The 23,498-nt window shown below is 40.5% G+C and overlaps 1 protein-coding gene across 1 annotated transcript in view; it reads left to right on the forward strand.

Annotated features, from left to right (window-relative positions):
- Positions 1 to 23,498, forward strand: part of LOC135476316 (protein ABHD15-like) — a 92,699-nt gene that overhangs the window by 38,629 nt on the left and 30,572 nt on the right. Inside the window, exon 2 of the mRNA XM_064756306.1 lies at positions 5,145 to 5,215. The gene's annotated coding sequence lies outside the window, so the exon portion shown is untranslated. The remainder of the gene's footprint in view (positions 1 to 5,144; positions 5,216 to 23,498) is intronic.

Genomic DNA, 23,498 nt, shown 5'->3' on the forward strand with positions numbered 1-23,498 from the left:
TATATAAGAAAACAGGTTTACATTTTTCAACGACTCAGTACAGTGGTAAATCTAATCAAACAGGCATTACATCGAGTTTTATGTTGTACTTTTTTGCAAATCTCCTGCGACCTTTATTATATCAAGTAACACTAAGTATTTTGCGTAACCCTATGATGGATTGTTTCGCTTGAGTTATTGAATTAACGAAAACATGAACTGTTGGAACAACATATTCATGACGTCAAATTCTAATGTACATGTATCTACGAACCTGCTGTTTATCATGGGATTCTCTTCCGCATACATTTATTCGTATGTGTAACTCTTTTGGATCTATGCGTTGAAACATTCAAGCCCGTCAACCAAAATGCTTTGCCTTTTGTTGTTTTCAGATTTGAACAGTTTGTATTTATTTCTGCCCCCCTGCGCTTCATATTTGCCCTTTCTGTTACCCCTGAATTACATAATGCCTACGATTACTCTTGCTCGTTATGCAATAATATAGAATAATACCAATCGCACACCTGCCAATTACGCATACCCGGTTGTGATCTTGTCGAATCAACCACTAATTTGTCATCAGCAGCCGGTGTCCGCTTGACTGAAAGCCGTCCATTCGGACACAATTTATTTTGTGTCATTCATTACCAAATTTATTTGAATAAGAGCAAAATAATGTCGGTGAATTTTGTGTCGCCTTAAGATTATACGTTTATGTATGTTTGGGGTTTTACGTCCTATTTTACAATTTTCCTGCCATATGACGAAGAGGAATCATTAGATGTAACGAGCCGAGTCCATTTTGCCGAAGTCTTGTTTTGCTGTAACCTCTCAATGCGGAACGTCACGTGAGGTAGCAACAAATGCCCGGTTTAGAAGTCTTTGATATGGCCAGACCTGGGCTCGATTCCATGTTCCCGACTTTGGCGCGGGCACTCTACCATTAGACCACCTGTTGCCTTAAGGTGAACAGCTGTTTGGTCATCAGAAAGGTGGAGACAGCGCTTTTTTGGCGGTCTGAAATACCAAGCGTTTTAAGTTAAGATAATACTGTCACGGAGACGGAAGAAATAATTTAGTTTCAGGGCACACGAAGTGCAGGTTCAAACCTTGGACAGGGAATTTGTAGATTCTCCAGCTCTCACCAATGATGTGGCCTTGGTGACCAAACGTGCTCGATGACGCGTGTGTAGCCGTTTGTACAAACTAATCTTCGTTGAAAATCATTTGTCTCCCACCAAGAAGATGAACATATCTGTATATGGGAACGCTTGTAAATGACTTGCGAAAGGTCTTCGGGTTCCTCCTCTAAACTGACCGCCGTCGTATGAATGGAAACATCATAAGTATGGCGTTAAACAACAATCAAATAAATAAATGTAAAATATTACTGATAACATAAACGCCCAGAACGTAAATTTCCGACAAATTTCACTGACAGCAAAATGCTGTGCATATTGAATTTATTTATTTATTTGATTAGTGTTTTACGCCGCACTCAAGAATATTTCACTTATACGATGGCGGCCAGCATTATGGTGGGAGGAAACCCCCGACCATCCGCAGGTTTCTGGCTGACCTTCCCACTTACGACCGGAGAGGAAGCCAACATGAGCTGGACTTGAACTCACAGCGACCGCATTGGTGAGAGACTCCTGGGTCATTACGCTGTGCTAGCACGCTAACCAGCTCAGCCACGGAGGCCCCCTGTGCATATGGAAGAGTCTAATTATATTATCTAGGTCAAAAACAAACCAGATGTATTTTAGTTTCGTTTTAATTGTAACACATCATGAACTGTACATTTACCCTGCTAGTGATGGCTATGACTCGCATCTCTCTATACTGTAGCTCAACTCTCTTCCCCAAGTGCTCTGTATAGGGAAAATCCGAAATCCCTGTTAAATCTTTGTCATTTTTCCATCCTCATCCCAAGGTCTAGAATGACCAGGGTAAAGGCACAGCTACTGTAGACAAAGACATGATGCTGGGATAACCAATGCATGTATCACATATTTACGCATTGCAGCTTGCAATGTGCTCATGTTGATGGTTTGAGGGTCGTTATGGCATCAATTATACGTGATAATGACCCGGACAAGGGAGGTAATCATGTGCAGGGATGGGCAAGCGGAGGTATTGTTGTTTACCAGACTATATTCCCCAAGAGAGAGATAAGTTAGATTGTTTATAGCCGAGCAGGCAAAAAAGACCGTACTTAGACATAATGTCCAGGGACAACTCTCAGCCTTTGCCCTTGGAACCGTTGGGGCATTTTTTCTTAATGCAGCGGTACAGTCAATAAAATATGAATAAACGCCTCTTCAAAGAAGTATTTGCCGTCTGTACAATGGTTAGAACGAGGCTTTTGTTGTGTGCATATACAGTTCTCAGTGAAAAATCTGGTTAGAATAAGTTGTGGAGTGAGAAAGTATATACAGGCGCAGTTAAATAATGTTTGTTTTGTAACCGGCGTGAAGATCACTTCAAACCTGATTTCACATCGTGCACTGTGTAAATCATGCAAAATAAACACAAATTACTTCAGTCATGTATTTGAAACGGTGCTGTTAGAAACCGTGTGATCGAAACACAGATCTCCCGGGTCTTATATTTACCACCAAGGTGTAGATACCATGTAATACATTTATCAGTGTATTCACTTATTTGATTGGCCCTAAATGCATCACCCAATAATTTTTCACCTATTCAGTGCCGGTCAATTTTATGCGTGGCAAAGACCACCGATCTTTGGTAAATTACTGACGAATTTCCTACATATGACGTGTAAATATGCACACCATGTTGGTGAAATGTAAGTGGCTTTCAAAGAACTTTAGACTACGTACACCGCCACAGGAATGTAGACAACCGCTTATTCTAAACAATATAAGAAAAGACTTGCAACATAGGGAGTAAAACCAGGGCAGTAACAACAGCCATAAATTGACAAATGCTGACATGTAACGGGAGAAATAAGACCTCTTGTCAGTTTACCTCAGAGTTTTATTTCAAACGGTCACGTAAATGCTTAAATAGTCACAAATTACACATCCTCTATCACCATGGTTTAAGGAGAATTAGGTAATAAGTTGCATTGATGCAATTTATTAGACGTTATTGGTCTAGAATCATACTCCGCACAGCATACGTGCCGCTCTCTACGATCGCTTTACACCATTGCCATCACTGGAGAGTTTTGACCTTTTGAGCCTGTGCGACGCACGTCTCCTCGCGCGGAACTATTTGTTCAGCATTCGGCAATAAAATTGTTTCGGGTGTTGTTTAGAATCATGTTGTGCATACTTTACATAAGATAACGAGAATGTATAAAGTATTATTAGAAACAAAGGCTGAGACCGGTTTTGTGTTTTCTGACATGATGTTCCACCTCATCACCGTGACACCATTAACCTTGACGTTGTTCAAGATCTCCGTAAATTTATCAGTGGTGGCAGTGATTTAAATGGAACACAGAGACTGACGCATGTGTTGTTTAGGATTATGGTCAAGAATTACAAGACCCCACAAGCTGTGAAAGCGCGAGAATGAACTGATTCCCTGTCCAAGGTCGGCTTTGAATCCGCACCTCGTGTGTCAACTCGATTGATTGATTGATTTATTTATTTGATTGATGTTTTACGCCGTACTCAAAAATATTTCACTTATAAGACGGCGGCCAGGATTATGGTGGGTGGAAACCGGGCAGAGCCCGGGAGAAACCCACGACCATCCGCCGGTTGCTGGCAGACCTTCCCACGTACGGCCGGTGAGGTCAACTCGATTGAGGTTTGAAAGGCATGCACCTGTAGTACTATACCAAGGCAGGGTTCCCGTGGGAAAAGAAACACGTATCACTATAAGCGTATGTCCACTTGCGAGATAACTTCACTAAAACTTAATTCCCATGATATTCATCACCGTACCTAATTACATTGCTGTAACTCATACACAACTTTATCACCATAACTACTACTCAAGGTCATCACCGTAACTACTGCCCAGTTTCATCGTCTTATCTACTGCCCAATTTCATCATCGTAACTACTACTCAAGTTCATCACCGTAAGTGCGGCCCAAGTTCGTGACAATTTCACCGTAACGCGCTGCTTGATAACCCATATCCAACTTTCATCACCATTACACCTGGAGGACTGTGTCAAGACACCGATCATTCCACACCAAATTCATCACTGCACTGTATACACAGGGACAATATGAAAAAGAAAAACTCTTTTTAATTTATTATCGCAGTGTATGCAAATCATGTAGAACGCCAATACCTCACATCAGCTGTGTGAAGTCTAAAATGACGGATCACACCAGGTCAGCTTTTTCTTCACTGTGTAAATGCTCAAGCGTGTATTACAGTCTTCAGGCATTTAAAAAAAATGACTCACAACCTCTTTTCGCAAATGGATGTTTACTTCATGTCTTTAATAGGTTTAAGGAAATTTGTTGCTGTAAATAAGCGCATTAGCTGTATTTCCTCATTTTAATGAGTTTTAGTTGAAATCCTTCTTTCTCATATTCTTTCTTTTTAATACCATCTGACAAATAGCAACAGTGCAAACAGCGGACCATAAATAAGCATGCGCGAGGCTGATGTGCCATGAACTCCCTTTGTATCGATCATGTGAAAGGTGGTGATACAATGATAAAAGCGTTCACTGACCTCTCCACGTACATATATGAAAGATGACAGGACTTGATTCAAAACTGAAGTGACGTTGACCACATGTCTGGTCAATACCATTCAGAGTGTAGGTTGTTGTGGTATTCACAGCCAGCTCGCTGGTCACCGGATATCAAATTAGTTAGTATGTTCTGGTACTAACCAGCCGTTGTGTTGGCGGACGTAGTAGGTAAATTGTCAGACGGAGGGGTTGCTGGCAGCAAACGGCTGCCTCCCGGAGAGAAGACGAGAACACCTCTGCTGCCGTGTCATTCCCAAATGAACTTGGCTGGCGGAGGTATGCCGGGTAATACGTGAATCCCACGGCTCGCTGTGTGTCGCTTAACTGTTAGATTGCTTGAAACTCACTATCGTACAGGTGTGTCGCGTTATAAACATTTGCTCTAATGTATACTATTTATTAACACCCATCTCCGCTGTAAAGATAAAAAGGGAAGGACATTCACGCTGTTCCTTATAATTGCAGGCACTGACAGAAGAAGTTGTTGAGATAGAGAGATACTTCAGATGGCTTCCTCTCTGGGCTCAGGCTGACAGGTAAGACTTTTCTGTATGAGCTTACACGTAGTTTCATTTCATTTCACCTGAATCCCCAGGCCAACCATAATATACGTAATGTACCACGTTTCTTCACCTTCATTTAATTATAAACGGTATTTTTCGTAGGCACCGGTTAAATATTTAAACTGTGAGGCCAGTATTTGTACTGCATCAGGTTCGTTTGGTTTTAATCATTTTGTGGTATTCATTTTATTCTAAACTTACACCAGATTGAAAATATACAGTGCTGTGGTTGCAATAGCTATTGGCTTGTACTATTCGTGATGTTTGTACCCTTTCACGATTTGTTATGATCGTAAGTCTTGAAGTCGTTGTTGGATTTGTAAGTGTTGTAATAGAACATTGTTGTAAATGTTCAATTTTAACATGTAGTAAAGTGAACAACCAGTTGGGACAATCCATAGGCATGTTTTTCTTGAGAAATATCACTTGATTCGATATCCTTTTTAAATCTATTCTTTAAAAGGGCGTTCACCTGGGTATCTAGTGTTATTCCACGAGGGCAGGTTTATTGAACTATATCCCGCAGGATAGCCAGATGGGATATTATTTCTAGCATTACTCCGAGAGAGAAGGTTTGCCGTAATATGTCTCGAACGGTCACCAGATGGGATATCAAGTTAAGGATTTCTTAACAGGAACCGTTTAACTTGATACTCACATATTGTTTAACTTAAGAACAGAACCAAAGACATCAGACATGACGCTACATGCAGTGTAACACTATACCAGCTCTGCTAGGGCTGTAATATTCACTGTTCAATGTAGTCGTTGTCTTTGGTCGTATATTTGTATTGATAGATATCTAACAACTGTATGCACCAAACATTTGAGAGGACGTGTGAGCGTGTGCATCCACTTAGAGGTCGTGACAACCTCAAACGTCGTGTTTTGGGAAAATGCAATGTTATCTATTACATAATCTTATGAAAAAGAAGAAAAAAAAACTGACAGAAGGTCGAATCTAGGTCGCCATCTGCCAGTAACAAAAAGCAGAGTTATTTTTTGGCCTGTCAGTCAATTACATGTCTTATTTTCATTACAAAAGAAAAAACAGCAAATGTGAACATTACATGCCCAGCCTTTTCTCCCGACTTTCTCAGGCAGATACGTCGCTCATTGCACTGTCGCTGAAACAGATAGGTTTCTATCACATGCAGTATTTGTGACCAAATGATAAAGTTCAAGGGTCGATTCTCCAGAGCTATTACTGGCTTAAGTCAAGATTTGAAGGCCCGTCACATGGCTTAGTTTTTGGTAATGGAAGTTAAAATTTATAATACAAGTTTGTAATAAGATCACGTTGATGAAGTGATTAAAAAATGATTTCTAGTGTCCAGACATAAGCTCTGAAATCGTACTTTACATTTTGACTGATTTAATATTTATTTATTTGATCGAATATTTACGTCGTACTGGATAATATTTCACTCACGCGAGGGCGACCAGCACTATGGTGGGAAGAAACCGAGCAGAACCCTGAAGAAACAGGCGACCATCCGCAAGTTGCTGCAGACCTGCTTTGTGAAATGGGCTCCAGACTATATTCAGTGAATCGAAAGCTTTAACGAGCCTGCATTTAAGCTGTCTGAGCCAGCGAGAGTTCCTGGCTAGATTTAAGACACGCATTATTTCATGAAAGCTAAAATCAATTCTGCGATTATGTCTAGATGAGTAATCATTTAATGCTATATACAAAATAACAACAGAGCAAGTAAAACCATACCAGCAACGATAGTTTAATAATTGGCAATTGGTCATACGTAATTTTTTTATACCGCTCTCAAACCAGTGTGAAGAGTGTCAGTGAACCAGGGAAAAATGAAATCATTCAGAATTTGTTAAATTCCTAAACGGTTTAAATTTCTGTGTTTGCAAGTCGTTTTTTCCTTTTGTGGATTGTCTTTCTAGAGTGTAGTGACCTTCACTAGATGCTGACTGATTCCCAGAAACCTTCCTCAAAGCGAACTCGAAAAGAGTGCGCCGAATAAAGCTTAGTGATTGCGGTCACGAGGTCTGGGCAGCGGAGTTCTTCGTTAAGACCCCTAGGTGAAGAGGGATGCCGATTGCATTACTTGCTATCCAGTGACCTTTGACAAATCAGATTCTGAGAGCTTTTAACGTTTTTTGCGGTTAGATCTAAAAGATTAGATAGACCGTGCTTTCCATTTCATCGATTTAACGCTGTAAGTACATTTTGTTGTGTTCTGCTATATTAGAGAGACAGGCATCAAAATGTTTTCTGTTTTTGTGTCTTTATAGTTACATTAATGTGTCTAGGCCTAAAGCGTTTTCCTACCATTTCGCGTTAAACTTTTACGTGAAGTTGGCTATTAGTTTAAATAACCTGTTAAACGTCGATTGTCTTCAGGTGATAGCTTCATCAAACTTTGAAATATTTACCCAAAACTGGCAAACGATGATGGGAATAGCGCTTCACTTGCAGAATATTTGCTTCGAAACCGACATTCGTATACGAGCCGTCAATCAATAAGGACGTTCCAGGTCAATAATCGCAAAGCCAATTTTCAAAACGATGTATAATATCAACCACGAAAGGACTAAGAATGTATACAAAGTTGGAAAATAGAACGGAATCATGCAAAGAGAAGCAATCAACAGTTTACAATGATGTTGGAAAGACGCAAGGTATGTTCTAGGCGAATGAGCGAAATCGCTATACAGATCGTGTACCACTCTAGAATATCAGTTGTCGGTAACCCGGGGTTGTTGTTGTTTTGAGGATACGATTTTGTTTCGGTACAAAACTACGGATGATTATTAAGTAACACTGGCAGAACGCGGCGCGCAAACGCCATCCGGGCATAAACGTGGTGCAGATCATGAATAAATTGGCGAAGATTCACCATAATGTATATGCAAGTATAATGTCTTAGAACAAAGAGCAGCCAGTATAAAGCGTTTTAAATAAGCCGTTTCGGAAACGTGTTGCGTAATCATAACCGAACCGGCGCGAACAGCAATTGGTAGCTGCTCTAGGTCGACGCGACCTGGGCTCGGTCAGTTCCAATTATATCTGTAACCACCAGTTCTAAGCGGCAGAATAACGTCACTTCAACCACCTGGAATAAATAGGAATGTGTTAAGGTTATGACAGGGAGAACCCTGTATGCTGAGTACCAGGATCGACTGACCTGGCACCAAGCCCCTCCCGTAACCCTAAGCCTAACATTTCCCACCAGGCTGGCTGTGTGGGACGAAGCAGGCCAACGGTATATAGGGTTGCCTTTTTCTCTTGCTAATTTACTGTTGTATATCTCCAGGATTCCTGCAAATTTTTTAACATCGCCTCAGTCAAGTCGAGTCTCAAAAGGCCACCAGTTCGAGAAGAAGCATACAATATTCCCTATTAGAGATTGTTATGGCTAGAAAATAAGTGGCTGTGAGATCCACTAAAGTGAAGTCATTGCCTACACTTGGCCAGTGGAGGTCACTTGGGGATAACGTGTTGAATGAGTGAAAAGTGTATAACTTTTTTATTATTATTTTAAAGTTATTATTCCACGGCAACAGATGTTCCCCATGCGAAAACTGTTTGAAAGAATATATGTGTATTAGATTTATTTAACCTATCAACAAGTCAATAAACCCACCAAACTGAATTTGTTCCGGTAACTAGGAATGAATACCAGGATGGTTTGATTTACGCTCTAAATGTATACAATGACACAATTCAGGCATAAATAGGAACTGATCCATTAATCGGACGATGTGCAGGAACGTCAAGAAATCTTTCGCCGGGAGACGCGGAATGAGGCCTTAACCATTCTGTAGTCTTATATATATATGGCATATCTCAGTGAAGATATCGACGGAAATGTCACTTTAATCTAGTGTGTCATCTGATCGTGGACATCATAACGACCGTTCATTTAGCGATTGTAAGTCCGCTTCAGCCATAATAGGCATGCGCCGAAGTCCCTTGATTTCCTCACCCTTTGATTTACTCATTCCTTGTAGTAGCAGTCAGCAAAGACAAATCAATGAAGATCAATACTAAGGAAATGAGAGCAGTGTAGGTTTGGAGGTGTAAGACTCTAGTCGCCCTTCCTCCATGTCTTTACTAATGTTCCCTGGATAAAACCGACGGCGCCTCCAATACCAGACTCTAATAGAGGCTCCCATGTTGTATCTTGTGGACGTAATACTGTGCGCGAACCAATGAGAAAGCGTTGATTGCCCGGACGTTCCAGTCGGCTTCGACTGGTGTACCATTATTGTTCGTGTTACAACTTTAAGATCAGCCAAACGATGGCTCAGTTGTTTACTTATTTGAAAACGGCTAAAATCACGAACCTGCTGACAGTCAGCTAGGTGGTGAACCTCTTAGGTGACTAAGAGGCATTCTTCAAAACAGCTTACGTCAAAATATCACAGCAAAAACAACATTTATTGAGAATAATTATGGTGATAATCCTACTTATAGTTCAGCATATTGTATATCACATTTGGATATAAGAGTTAAATTCTTGTTAAAATGCCATAATATTTAATATACAGGTACTTCAACACGCTCTCAAATCTAACCAGTAGGCTCGCTTAGCTCAGAGTGATCAGTTCAGGACCTGTGGAACTTTCCACGCATGTATGCTGTAGCTCTCTCAGACCGGTTGTTGTCTCTTTAATGATGACTAGTGGAGAGAGAGGGGATTGCCACACAGCTGTGTGTGAAACACTTGAGGCGCACCAGCTGTCGCAGTTCAAACTAGCCTTGCCCTGACAACACGGCGACAACGATGTAGCTATCATAGATAGTAGCAGAAATCCTACAGTCTCTGTGATTTCTGTCAGTTTGCTATAAAACTGAAATTTCTTGACCTATTTTTCTCACCGGAATTCGGTGTCTGAACATTAATCTACAAACCCAGTGCAGAAATGCATTCTTCGCACGTTTTTCAGAAATTGCTTCCTGAGATCTATCTGGTAAACAACCACTGGTTTTATATCACCGTTAAATCAAATCACACTTTAATATGCTTTCTGATCATTATTGTTTAACAATAATCTCCACTTCAGCATTACTTGTCAATAAAATATCGATCACTGGCATCCTCTTTAGTTAAAATCATTCTTTAAACACTTCTCTGCTTGTTCAGATTTCTCTATTTGTCCTACAAACTACCAGTGTTTTGCAGCCAGCACTTGCGTTTGTAGGTGTTTTTTATCCGTCCACAGTCCTTTCAGTGCTGCACTATGCATTTACCTTGAGAAAAAATATCCAAAGTGAATAAGAAGTACAGTTATAAATATTTATATGCATATATTTCTCTTAAACTGTTTCAAGAGACCAGTTTTTGTTTCCTTATTTAACATCTATTGAAGCTTTTATAGCCGATAAAAGAATTCACAGGGCATGTTTTGGGCAAAATTTGATTTATAGCTTTAAGTAGAACGTATTTTATTTGATTCATCTATTTGTTTTTAAAGGCCGCACGATTTTTTTTATCTCTGCCCAAGGCATATACATGTCATACGGGAGATATAGCGATCAGATTGAGTCGTTGTCCGTCCATTCCTCTGTCTGTATTCATTGCCCGGTAAACTCGCCTCCTAGACAGTTATACTTGGATTTTCATGAAACTTTGTGTCCATATGAAAATGCGAATGTGGTATTTGGGTACCGCTGGATTAATTATTTCTGAATTATTTTGGATTAGGGACTTGTAGCGAGTGGGTGTCAGTGCAACCCGTCATAGAGCTATCATTTGACTCACGAAACTTTGTGGGCATACAGAGATCATGTGATAGCGTGTGCTGTTTAGGTTGTGACACATCAATTCAGTTATTGCCCCTTAAACATAGAATCGAGACTTCGTTTGTCAGTCGAGATCCTCCTAGAGTTATTACTTCATGAAACTTTGTTGACGGACCAGAGATCATGTGATGATGTGCAGGTGATATTTGGGCTCTTCCACAATTATTTCCAGAGTGACATCCCTAATCGATCCTAGAAACATAGAATCGAAACTTGTAGTTAGTATTAGTCCTTGCCATCGCATCTCCTCCTAGAGTTACGTTTCGCCATTTTCATGAAATTTTGGCAGAGACCATGCGAGCATGTGGATGTGATATCCGTGTTGCGCCATATCTATGGTTTGTAGGGTAATTGCCCTTTTAACATAGAATAGGGATTGGGGATAGTGATGCGTGTTACAGTTTTATACTGCTCTCTAATTGCTGATGTACAGTATGTCCAGTCTCGTGTTATCACTTCATGAATATTGCCGTATGGTATATACAGGTAAAACGCGTGTGCTGAGCGTTCTTAGATATGTAGACATGCCTCATTTTCATCTCATATATGTCACATATATATACTGAGTAGGGGGGGGCAGTATAATGCCAGACCTTCCGCTATCTTATTAAAGAAATCTAAAGATAATGCAGATCATTATGCAGTCGGTCTGTTGATTGAGCCCCTGGGGATTCGCCATATTTTAATGACTGTTGCTTACTTGAGAAGTAGATTTATATGTGAAGGAAACAAGAGTGCCTAAAGTAAACTACCTCTGTTTGCTACATGTAGGTACATGGTAAATCTCCTGACTTGAAACCTCTGGCAAAGCAGCGAAAGCCAGATTCGAACTGATCCAAGCCAGCTTAGCTCTATTTCGTTTGAATATAGGCGTAGTTTCTAACGCATGTGGGTTAGAGAGTATTGACATTTTCCTTCTAGAGAAACACGGGAGTTGAATGCGTTTTCTCTTACAATGTTATGATGTCATGTCAGGTTGGTGCAAGATTTTTGGAACTAAGGATTGAGCTCTTGTCTAGAGATACGAGTTCTAGACGGCTTTAGCGAGAAGCATTGCTCTAACTGTAGAGGACAGGCAGTTAATATGAGGTCGCGTGCTCGTTTTTAAAAGATTTTCTTTTACAGATATTTATTAAAAGCCATTGGTTTGCTACAGGGTTTGGTGAGTCTTCTGCACCCATTATACTGATCACTGTCGTGGAAAGAGAACAAGGCATAAATAGTAAACTAAGTATCCAAATCGCCATGCAGGTCATGCACGTCAGTCAGCTACACAGTACGAAAAGTAAAGTTCTGAAGGACCAGTTTCATGAATAAAATTAGAGAAATCCCAATTAAAAACCAGATTTAAAGTCCCAGTGAAATACCACACTCAGAAAATTTCCCAGTAGCTTTAATGTATATGCACGGTGAAAATCACAGTGCCCGTATAGGAAACCACCTAGTGCCCTTCGCCAAAAGACCCTAAACAAGAACTGAACACACGAGGTTGTCACCCCATTGTTTAGAAATTACTGAAAAGTTTAAATGTTTAAATAGGTGCTATCATGAGATTTATAATTTAAAAGGACAGTTCAAGTATTGGAATAACAGTAAGTCTGATACTAACTCTCGTTACTTTTCGTGTGCTATTCTTAATCTCCAGTCCAGTCTAACCCACTAATTCTTCTTCACAAACTGTGCACGTATTTTTGTGTCCTAGCTTGAAAGGCTTTTTCACGACAGAAAGAAATGCGACCCAGATGCGTGAGTAGCACAATATATCATTTATTGCCCAGCGGGCAATAAACCCATGGTAGTTTAACCACTGCCAGGTGAAGTGAGGTGCATAAAATAATGGGTTATACATTCCTTCTTATTACCTAATCGATGAAGAGCATTTGATGAAAACACAGTCTGGATCCCGACTTCAGGACGTAGCCAGACTGTGTTTTCATCCCGACTTCAGGTCGTAGTTCGTGGTCGTATGACTGAAAAATTGTTAAGTACGACGCTAAACCACAAGCACTCACTCACTCAGGGCGTAGCTTAACGATTAAAACCAGAGCACCGACGACAGTATGTTAGTTGTCAAATGTCACACGGAACCGGTGAAATCCGACCTCTTTTCAGTTTACTTCATCTGATGGCTTCATTTTAACTGAACATGTAAATTCTTAAATAGTATCAATTTACACCACCACCACCACCCCCCTCCATCCCCCGGCTCCAACTCCCTGCACCATGGCTTAAGCAGAAGTAGAAGCAAAAACGCAGCTATGTTAATAACAATTTATTACACGTCCTTGGTATAGACTTACTCGGAACTGCCGTGTTGTCACATGCCACCAACATTAACGTGAAAAAACAACACAGTCTCCATGCTGTCCATATCGTACTGAACATTCATCTCGCGTAACTTTGATGTCAGGTTGTCCTCTATTCTCTTGCGATAAATAATTTAATACCTTTGACTTAAGCACTAATTTCCCGGTACATTCGCCTAAAGCTGTTGTTTATCGCGTTGTCGCTTTATATAACTTCTCCCTCACATGTCGAATTATCGGTGTTAGCCTTGGATGCAAACCGGCACAATTGAACAAATGAACTTGTAAATGATCAGTAAAACAAAGGCCGCTAAAATAGCCTGTGTGTGTCAGTGGTATAACGGAATGACATTACCCAATGTCAGGTAAGGGATGGGAATTTCCCTCATCCCATTCAGAACAAAACACACGTGGGTTTAAAATCGGTGATACTTGCAGAAAAAAGCGTCTTCTATTTATAGGTAATTGGTAGTGTTAAACGTGGGAGACATCCATGTTTTCGTTCAGGTTGCCAAGCCTTGATACCAAGCTAGGATGAGATTAAAGTCGTTGTTGCGACACGACAAGCCATGGGGACTCATGCCCAGTTATTAAACTAATGATGTTCTGTGTCGTTTACAGTCAAGTTCTGTGAGCTGATAACTAAAGCAACATCTGGAATTGCAAACGGTCTGCTAGACAAGTCACACGCTTCTTGGCTCAATCGTGCGGTAAGTTATTGTCTTTTTATACTAATTTAAACATTCTCTGGTTTATAGGTGGATTAGTGTGTGTGAATGGCAATGTTTGCCACATTTCGACGAACTGGTATATCGCAAGCCTTCTGGGTTGTTGTAACACCAATTGATGTCAGTTTCGAACTCAGCTTTGAAGACTCTTGGCTCTGCAGACTCTTTAGTTTAACAATTTAAACCAATTGGTCAGCGTGGGCCTTTCAATCTATATTGTGTTCAACAGAAACCTAAATGTCATCATTATATTTATATATTTATTTGATTGGTGTTTTACGCCGTACTAAAAGAATATTTCACTTATACGATGCCTGATGATGATGACGACGACGACGACGATGATGATGACGACGCCGACGACGATGACGACGATGATGATGATGATTTGTTTTGATGAAGGTCCATTCCTTATACAACAGCGGATAGCATTATGGTGGGAGGAAACTGGGCAGAATCCGGGTGAAACCCACAACCATCTGCAGGTTGTTTGGTAGACCTTTCCACATACGGCCTGCGATGAAGCCAGCGTGACCTGGACTTGAATTCACAACGGCGGCAGTGGTGCTCATCACGCCACGCTGGCATGCTAACCACCTCGGCCACGGAGAGCCTATTATCATTATAAGAACATATTAAAAAAGAAACATTTATAGCCTAATTCATTATTCAGCAAGACGTTTTTTAATCGACACCGCAAAACGTCGCCAGACTGCTTGAACGAAAGCTCATTGCATGCCCACAAACCGTTATTATCTGATCAGATTGCCTGACAATTTCTGGTCAGATTAATTCACAGAAAGTCGTTACCTCTAGGGTATTCGTTAATATGACGTTCCGGGACCTATTAAATCACTTCTGTCTCTGTGTATGGGTTTTAATTTTACATTTTCCTTAAAGCAGACAATCTCTCTCTGATGTTCTTTATATATCACCTGAGTGAAGAAACGTTTATTTTGCTAACTGCCATAGTATGAAAATGTCCAGTAATGCGCAGTTTGCATTAAATGTAGCTCTATAACTTATCAAAGATCGCTTCACCTGTTTATTTTATGTATTTATTTGTGCATTTAATGACTTTATATAATCCTTATATTTTTTAAACTTATATAGGCTAAAAATACCTAAAGTATAAAATTAGTCTGTTGATGTGCTATATAAATTCAATTTTTGGATGACACATTCCTTTCACTGCACAGGCGTTGTTGCGTTTCAGTGCACAGGCGAGGTTTCGGTGTTGTTAGGTGTAGCGTTAACAAGCATGCGAGGATATCATCGAAAAGCCGCCCTTTGAATTAAATGTAGTTTCTGCCCACAAAGTTGTTTTTATCTCCTACCACAATCTTCTACGTGCCACTGAAAAATGATAGACGCTGCTATGCCAGAAAAAGTTTCACATCATTTTATGAGGTGTCGAAATACAAAGTGTGCTTTGAGTGGGAATGAGGAAGAATTACAAAGGACAGAAGCAGTCATATTTTTCGATGGGCAAGCGATCGGACGCAAGAATGGTATATCAAATGGCGTAATTTCTGTCAGCAGTGAAAGGTACTTTTGTTTTAACATGGTGTACTCTCTAGAGTTAAAAGTTACAACTGTGACAACAAGTATGGACGAAGCATTTGGTTCAGCTTTGAAATGAATAGCCTATCTTCGTCATTGATTGAAAACCTCCTTTATCTGTGAGAATAACATATTGTCCAAGCTTTTAATGAACATGCCATGAGTCGGAGCATCTCCTTGTTAACCTGAAGTCCGAAGTGTCAACCCCCATGTCAACATCATCCCAACCCCATATCAACATCATCCCAACCCCATATCAACATCATCCCAACTCCATATCAACCCTATCCCAATCCCATAATACCCCATCTCAACCTCATATCAACCCTGTCTCTACCAGATCCCAAACCCATATCAACCCCATCCCAACCCCCATATCAACATCATCCCCAACCCCATCCTAACCCATAACAACCCCATCTCAACGTCATATCAACATCATCCCAACCCCATCCTAACCCATAACAACCCCATCTCAACGTCATATCAACCCTGTCTCTACCCTCTCTCAATCCTATTTCTAGCCCATTCCAACCCCGTCTATACCCCATCCTAACCCCATTCTCATCCCAACAACATACTAACCCCCACCCCAAGTCCATTCCAGCCCCGTCTCTATCCTATGCGTACCAACCGTTGTCTTACCCGTACTCCAGCATCACTAGGTTGGCTTCTGCTGATGCATGCTGCAGTTTATTAAGATCCGATCCATTCTAATCTAGTTTCTCGCCTCAGGTTTATTGCACCAAATGCTGTTATACGATGTCTTCGTCTTAATACCCATTACACTTGTCCTATGTTTTTAGTGTGTCATGATTGACCATTATCACAAGGTATGGTGACTCTGTTGTCTGGTGCTTTCTTACAACCAACGGTAACACACTCGCTTTGATCTCGAAACACTGATTGGCTTTTTGGTTAACATTTAGCGGTGAGGAGATGTCTGCAAAGCTTTGACCCGTCAAGATAACGCATTGTGGCAAGTATATAAGCTATACAGCGCCTCTCCTTTTTACTGTCTATGTAGCATATGACCGACAGGGAGTGATTACAGGAAATGCATTGTTAAACAAGACGTTTGAAGTATACGGATCTCCAGGGCTTCGGTCTTGGAACGGTTCGAGCTCCACCTTCTCAGACACGGCGCATCACAAGAATGACCATGGCTGTCACTCAGTAGCAGCGTAGCTGTAGCTGAAAGCTGTGTTCCACATGCTTTAAGTGTGGCCTGACCACTAGCTGCCAGAGGCAGAATATTATTCGCAGCTAGCCGTGCTTTTAATAGACGGCTGGAAAAGGAATGAGAAACCTTATAAACCGGGCTTCAGTTGGTTGATTTGGCAGGGACATATTACTATCGACAGTGTATAGCCAAACGGTTGTAGTATCGGGTAGCTATTACCGTAAATCTCTACTGTATCAAAGGACCAGGTTGCATAAGCGTATTGATCGCCTATTTCATACATCTGTATACATATCATATGCAGTGCGGTGACGTTTCAACTTACGGTTGTAATGTGTGTAACAAGAGTGTCAAGTAGGCCGACTGTAAAGAGATACTAGAAAATATTCTTGAAAATATCCACAGGGCAAGTAAACGCTTGATCAAACAAAGCAATGCTGCCGTAATATAATCTATAAATTTGATATTTTACCCAGTTTGGATATACCCAGGTGTATGTCCTGTCTTACACTACAAAATCTTCATGATCACAGGTTTGTACTCATGATTGGTACTATTAGGTGTTTTTGTGTTCTTGATAAAATTACGCGCATCTAATCGGCATATACACTGAGTAATCAGTGGTTACGGTTTATAAAACGCCTCGTTAGCACTCTTTCGGACATATTTGCACGGTGTGCAATGTCCGTTTTATTTTCGAAACGCACTTTCATGTAGAATTAAAGAAACGTAAAGAAAGTAAATTCTTACAAGTTTCTGGAGCTCATTAAAGGATTGTGAGGGTTCGATGTACACGACGGAACACCTTGTCCCAATCTAATTAAGAGCAGCCTTGGACACTTTGACCATCCTACTTGGAATGCAATTTCCATCATTTAGTGGTGTCAATAGATGTCACTTCTTTAGCACTCTCGCGTATATTTACCAAACCGCAGTAAACCGCTCCCAGAAAACACAGTGTCCACCAACGTGGATTGCGGCTGTCTATCTCCGTCAATCCCAATTCCGTTTTGCTTAGCCAGTCTGAAATGGACAAGGTGTGTGTGGAGGCTCTCCAGGCACACCGGGGCTCTGGGAAAGAGGGTTACTTCCCCAGCTCTGAAGCTAACCACTAAGGTTTTGCTCTTGACATGCTATAAATAGTGTATATTCCGGTCGGGGGTGTATGCCATCTAGATGACATCCCATTGGCTTTTTACGTGACAATGGCAGTAATTTAATACGTATTGTACTGTGATACTGTTTTGCGAAATTTCTAATGATTGTTTTGTTTGCGTGCAGTTTTTGATGGATGCTACGGCAGTTCAATCTGCCACTCCCCCATTGCCAGCATATCTACTGGAGAGGCTTTGTGTCAGGAGTCTTTAGTGTGTTGATCCATTGAGGTAGCGCTGTAACTATTTTAGCATGAGCACCAAGCCTGGTAGCAGGAAACGATAGGACAAAAATTATACTTTAAACTGCGTTAAATTTCAAGCCCCAGACCACTCAGTCTTTCACTCTTCCATTAAACACATTATTTTACCTTGGGACTTAACACACGTGGGTCAACTGGCAAGAGCTTGTAGTTTCGTGTTTTTTCTTATTCACAGAAGATTATTTTTTTGTATTATATATGAAATGAACGAAAAATAAATTCTAACCCCTCAAACGACAGAAACGACTGAACCTGGCAAGTTTCTTTTAGAAAAGACCCTAGGTTTTTCCGGTGGGGGCGTGAGTACTGCACTAATTTCATTCTCCCTAGAATAACTAATTTTCCGCAAATAGTTTGACAACATTATGTATCGATCTATCACAATTAACTGTAAACAGGGCGCCATGGACGACAGTTAAGGCGACAGATAGCCTTTTAGTGAATCCAAGCTTTCAACTGAAGACTGTGTACACTGATGCTCCTGGTTTGTACGACAGACAGAATGACGGAAAATTTGTCTACTTGACTGTACGGGTTTCCGTTTTCATGTGGAAAGCGAGAAAGTTGAAAACTACGGATTCGGGATCTTCTTGTGTGATGAAGTAATGAGGTGTCCGGTAGCTAGCCAAGGTGGAAGTCGAGCAGAATGCTGACTGTAATAATAACCTATACGGTGTAGCAATTACACCAAGGCATAATACTAACGGTAGTAACGGGAACATCCCTTGACACCATCCTAGTCATCCTAACCCAGGAATCAAAAAATTCCCCAAAACAACATAAACGTATTACGAATGTATGTACAAGAAAAAAAAACCCTATCTTTGAGGTATTGTTTAGAGTGTGTGTTCTCGGACACATTTATCAATGAAAATGGTTTTGATGACTGTCGTCGCTGCTCTGGTTTTACTCGACTGTGCGACTTTAATTATATTATATTTTCTTGTTTTTACTTGTTAGCCATATGACGGGTGGTGATGTTTTTCAAACCATTTGAAAAACTGGAGTTGATGTTGTCCATTTCCGCGCGTGCCGTCGGCAGGGTCCTTCAGTCTTCGTTCTATACTTCGACCGGCCCGGATAGCACAGTTGGTAGAGCGTCCGCTTCGGGACCGGTAGATCCAGGATCAATCCTTGGTCGAGTCACACCTAAGACTTTAAAAGAGGAAGTTGTAACTTCCTCGCTTGGCGTTCAGCATGAAGGGGATAGTGCAACGACTGGTTGACCCGTATCAGTATAATGGCTCGGGCGGGGCGGCTTACTTGCCTTCGGTAAGTCGTCTCAGTGATGCAGCACTAAATAAAAGAGCGGTGGAAATCCGTCCTGCAACAAGGAGGCACATTACACATGCATGCACCCTAATGATTCCTTCGTCGTCATATGACTGAAAAATTGTTGAGTACGACGTTAAACCCCAAGCACTCACTCACTCACTCGTTCTATACTTTAACCTATGCTTACAGTACGAGACTACAGTGGATAGTTGGGAAATTGTCACCCGTAACCGGTAAAAAGGTCTTCTTATCAATTTGTATGCTTACTGAAACATCCACTAACTGAAGGACTCAAAGGAAAACTAGGTCAAACATTGCAGTGATGTTAATAGCACTGGTCTAGAATTACTCAATTTGCTGTGTTTTCCTTACATTGAAGGCAGAATAACAATAATACGAAGCCATTGCAAAGGGGCAAGTCTTCGAATATGCTTTGTCTATCGGCAGAATGCAAGAATTCGATATGAAAGACTACAGCGTGTAGAGTAAAACCATAAAAACTGTATTTCACTTGGCTTACGTTAACGCTTTGTGGCCTTAGTTGTCATGTAACCAGTGTGTATAAAAGCGTGACGTATTTTATAACGTTAGCTTTGTCAGGAGCGGTTAGAAAATAGGTATAGCAGTTAATAGGGTTAAGCTGTCATGTCTACGTACTTCAACTGATAACGTGTCAGCATTTGTTCTATTTCGTTTGGACTCCTTTTCTGTGATCATATGTTTTATTATTGGATCCCTACTGCAGAGCAAATCCGGCCCGTCAGTTAAGCCAGTCCCACTGGCTTCGCTGCACACTGCCGTTCGCCATGAGGCCTTGTCAGTAACATGCACAAGGCAATCTCACTCACGCTAGAAGTAGCCGTTCCTCTTAGGCCAACAGGCTTGTTGTGAAGATCTATAGTAACACCTGTTCCTCACCCATCCAATGCCCTTCCTCTCCGTAGTTTTAGAGTTCAGAATTTGGTATCAAATAGACTCGTTGTTAAGGTAGAGAAATGAGGGCAAAATTGGGCTTAGCTCCGAAAATACGGAAGGAATACTTCGACTGGAGTAACGTAGGGTGTACTACGTAGGTCTGTTGATTTTATTGTATATTAAGTATGTTGTTTACACAACATTTTTTTTAGAAAATCTAGATCAATCACATCTAACAAATTGCAGTTAACATCATTGCATGTTTCTACAAGCGGCCGTATTTCACCGGTTACGTGGGACTACTTGCCAAATATCACACTATCGTCCCTGACCTGGTTTTACTCTGTATCCTGTAAGTCTTTTATTAGATATGGTCAGATCTAGATAGTTTATCGGGAGTCGAGTCTAGATCTTTAGGTGAAATAGCCAACAGGGTTGAGTTTTTCACCTGCGAACCTGATTACCATTACACCGATAAAAAAATAGCAGGTAAGGCCTAAGTCTCCTATTAAATACATAAGTAACACAGTAAGTTCCTACTGACTATCGTGGTTATCGTAAAATCTATACAGTTTAAGATATTTTTCACGATTCCAGTATTCAGCTTAAATAAATATGTATGTTCCAGCTATGTGAAATAGTTTTTTTTTCCAGCGATAGAGAAATTCTGAATCTCATGACTGTTTTAAGATCTAATGATGATTTTCGATTGTGTTATCCTGTACACGTGATGTGAAAGTTTGGTTTCTGGTCAGTTTTCAGAAAATTTAGACAGATACGCGTAGTTGTCCGCATCGTGATGTGAAACATTTAGCATTAGTTTTGATTTCTGGTTTTGTCATGTGTAAATTAGAATTTGCTCATGAAGACAAGATCTGGCGAATACTGGATGTCAAGTCCAATACTCTCTACACGGTATTGTGTACATAACAGGCGCCAGTTTTAAAACCCGGCTACACGATCTAATTTTAAACTGGTACGATGCTGTGCACGCTGTGTACCTTTAATGTGTGCTACTGTGGTACGTTACCATCGCGAGATGCGCAAACGCATTTGTACGTACAAAACCTTACACATTAGCTTTCTAATTGTAGTGGATGAGAGTGACAAAAGAGATGATGTCTTCGTGGTCGATCTTTTGCGTGTACTGGGCGTTTGTCTCACGCGTCATTTGTCTCCGATGAAAGCGACAGTCACAACCAGCAACTGCTTGGTTACCTACTGCCTTATTCCGGCCACGACTATCTATTAAATACACAAGCTTTTGTGTTCAGCCAAGAGAAACCTTCTGTTATTCTGTCCTCTTGGGTCATACGTTGGAAGGTCTTGTAGCAACCTGCGTATGGCAAATGAGGTAGCTTAATCGAATCCAGCTCTACATTAGGTCGACTGAAACTTTAACTCTTTGCTAATTATCTGACTCCTCTTTGTTAATTACCTGACTCCTCTTTGCTAATTACCTGACTCGTCTTTGCTAAATACTGACTCCTCTTTGCTAAATACCTGGCTCCTCTTTGCTAATTACCTGGCCCCTCTTTGCTAATTACCTGGCTCCAGTCACTACGGTTTTCTCCTCCCACAAACCTGACCGTCGTGATATTTTCGTGACAAATAAATGCATCTCCACAAAACGGTATTCCCCAGTAGGTGACGGAAAAATATACGTGGAAAACTGTATCGTGTGGGGTGTTGGTGATTCAGAATATCGATTGCCATCGACGAGTTTATTTGTTTGCCAGAATGTCTCTTCAGTACAGACAATTGTGTTTTCACTGTCAAGACGGCCAGTAATTTTTTCCAGTAATTGGTTCCTTTTCTACTAGGTTTATGGATCAGTCCAGTTTGTGCCACAACTCTACATTTTTAATTGAGTATTGATGAGCAGTCACGTTGGAGACAGATCCTCTCTCCTGGACATATAAGTGTGCCACTTAATAGTAAGGGATAAAGCATGCATTATTTCTTCCGTCGAAGTATTCTATTATAATAGCTATTGCTTCACTGTAAAACAGGCTTGTGCATATATGCAACTGACAATCAATAATCGTGATACATATTCTGTTAAAAGCAATGATCTTAGCGTTGTTGTAATTGGCTTATTATCAAGTGGCGGTGAAGCTGTTGAGCTTTAGTTGCAACGAAAGGAATTTAACAAAAATCATATTTACGGAAGAATTTCGATAGTTTAATCCGCCACAAAGTGATTAGGATCTCTTGTCAGTTTACTTGAATTAGCAATTATTCCATCTCTTGACATCAACTCTTACATTGTGGAAATTTTTGCTCCACAACTAGAGCAGTATTATGTAAAACCAGTGCAGTGATGTTATAGCCCGTTTCTTTCAAATATATGAATGTGAATATACAAATATTCTTAGCTCCAAAATTATCTTTAGTAATTGACACGTATCACAGTGATATATTTGATGTCCATATTATATTTAAAACATGTAGATATACATTATCTATAACAAGCATGCCATCTGTTTTTTTAATTTTAAGGACATCGGAGGAAATGAAGTCTACAAACTAAAAACAGCTCGTGAACTGATCTTGTTTTTGAAAAAGTACTCTGCCTTTTCCTAGCAGTTATATAGACGTCCAATATATCGATGTGCAGAGCTTGTGGTGTTACGTGTCACTGACGGCCAATTACCAAGTTACCAGTTACCACAGAGCACATGGTATAGAGACGTTTACTGACACGCCATGTTGGACATTTCATGGATATTTATGAACATTAATGAGGAATATTAACATAACTACTACACAATATCCAGAAATATTCACACATAGATCTCTGCTGGCCTTGCCGGGTGTAGATTTTCATATCTGATATATATCAAGTATGCGTATTTGATGCATGCTAGGTAACATCTGTGCAAGGCCCAATCTGTTTGCAGTCAGTTGGGAGCGTTAGGTAAATTCTGCTTAAATAAATAAATAATAAACAGAGCTACGGGCTGTTTTAACACTGCGTAGTTCTGTTTATTATTTATTTATTTATTTATTTATTTGATTTACGTCATACTCAAGATTATTTAACTTATACGACATAAACAATAGCCAGTATTATGTGAAATTGTGCAATTCCCT

This window comes from Liolophura sinensis, chromosome 10 (genome assembly GCF_032854445.1).
Source record: "Liolophura sinensis isolate JHLJ2023 chromosome 10, CUHK_Ljap_v2, whole genome shotgun sequence".
In the NCBI taxonomy this organism is placed as follows: Eukaryota; Metazoa; Mollusca; class Polyplacophora; order Chitonida; family Chitonidae; genus Liolophura; species Liolophura sinensis.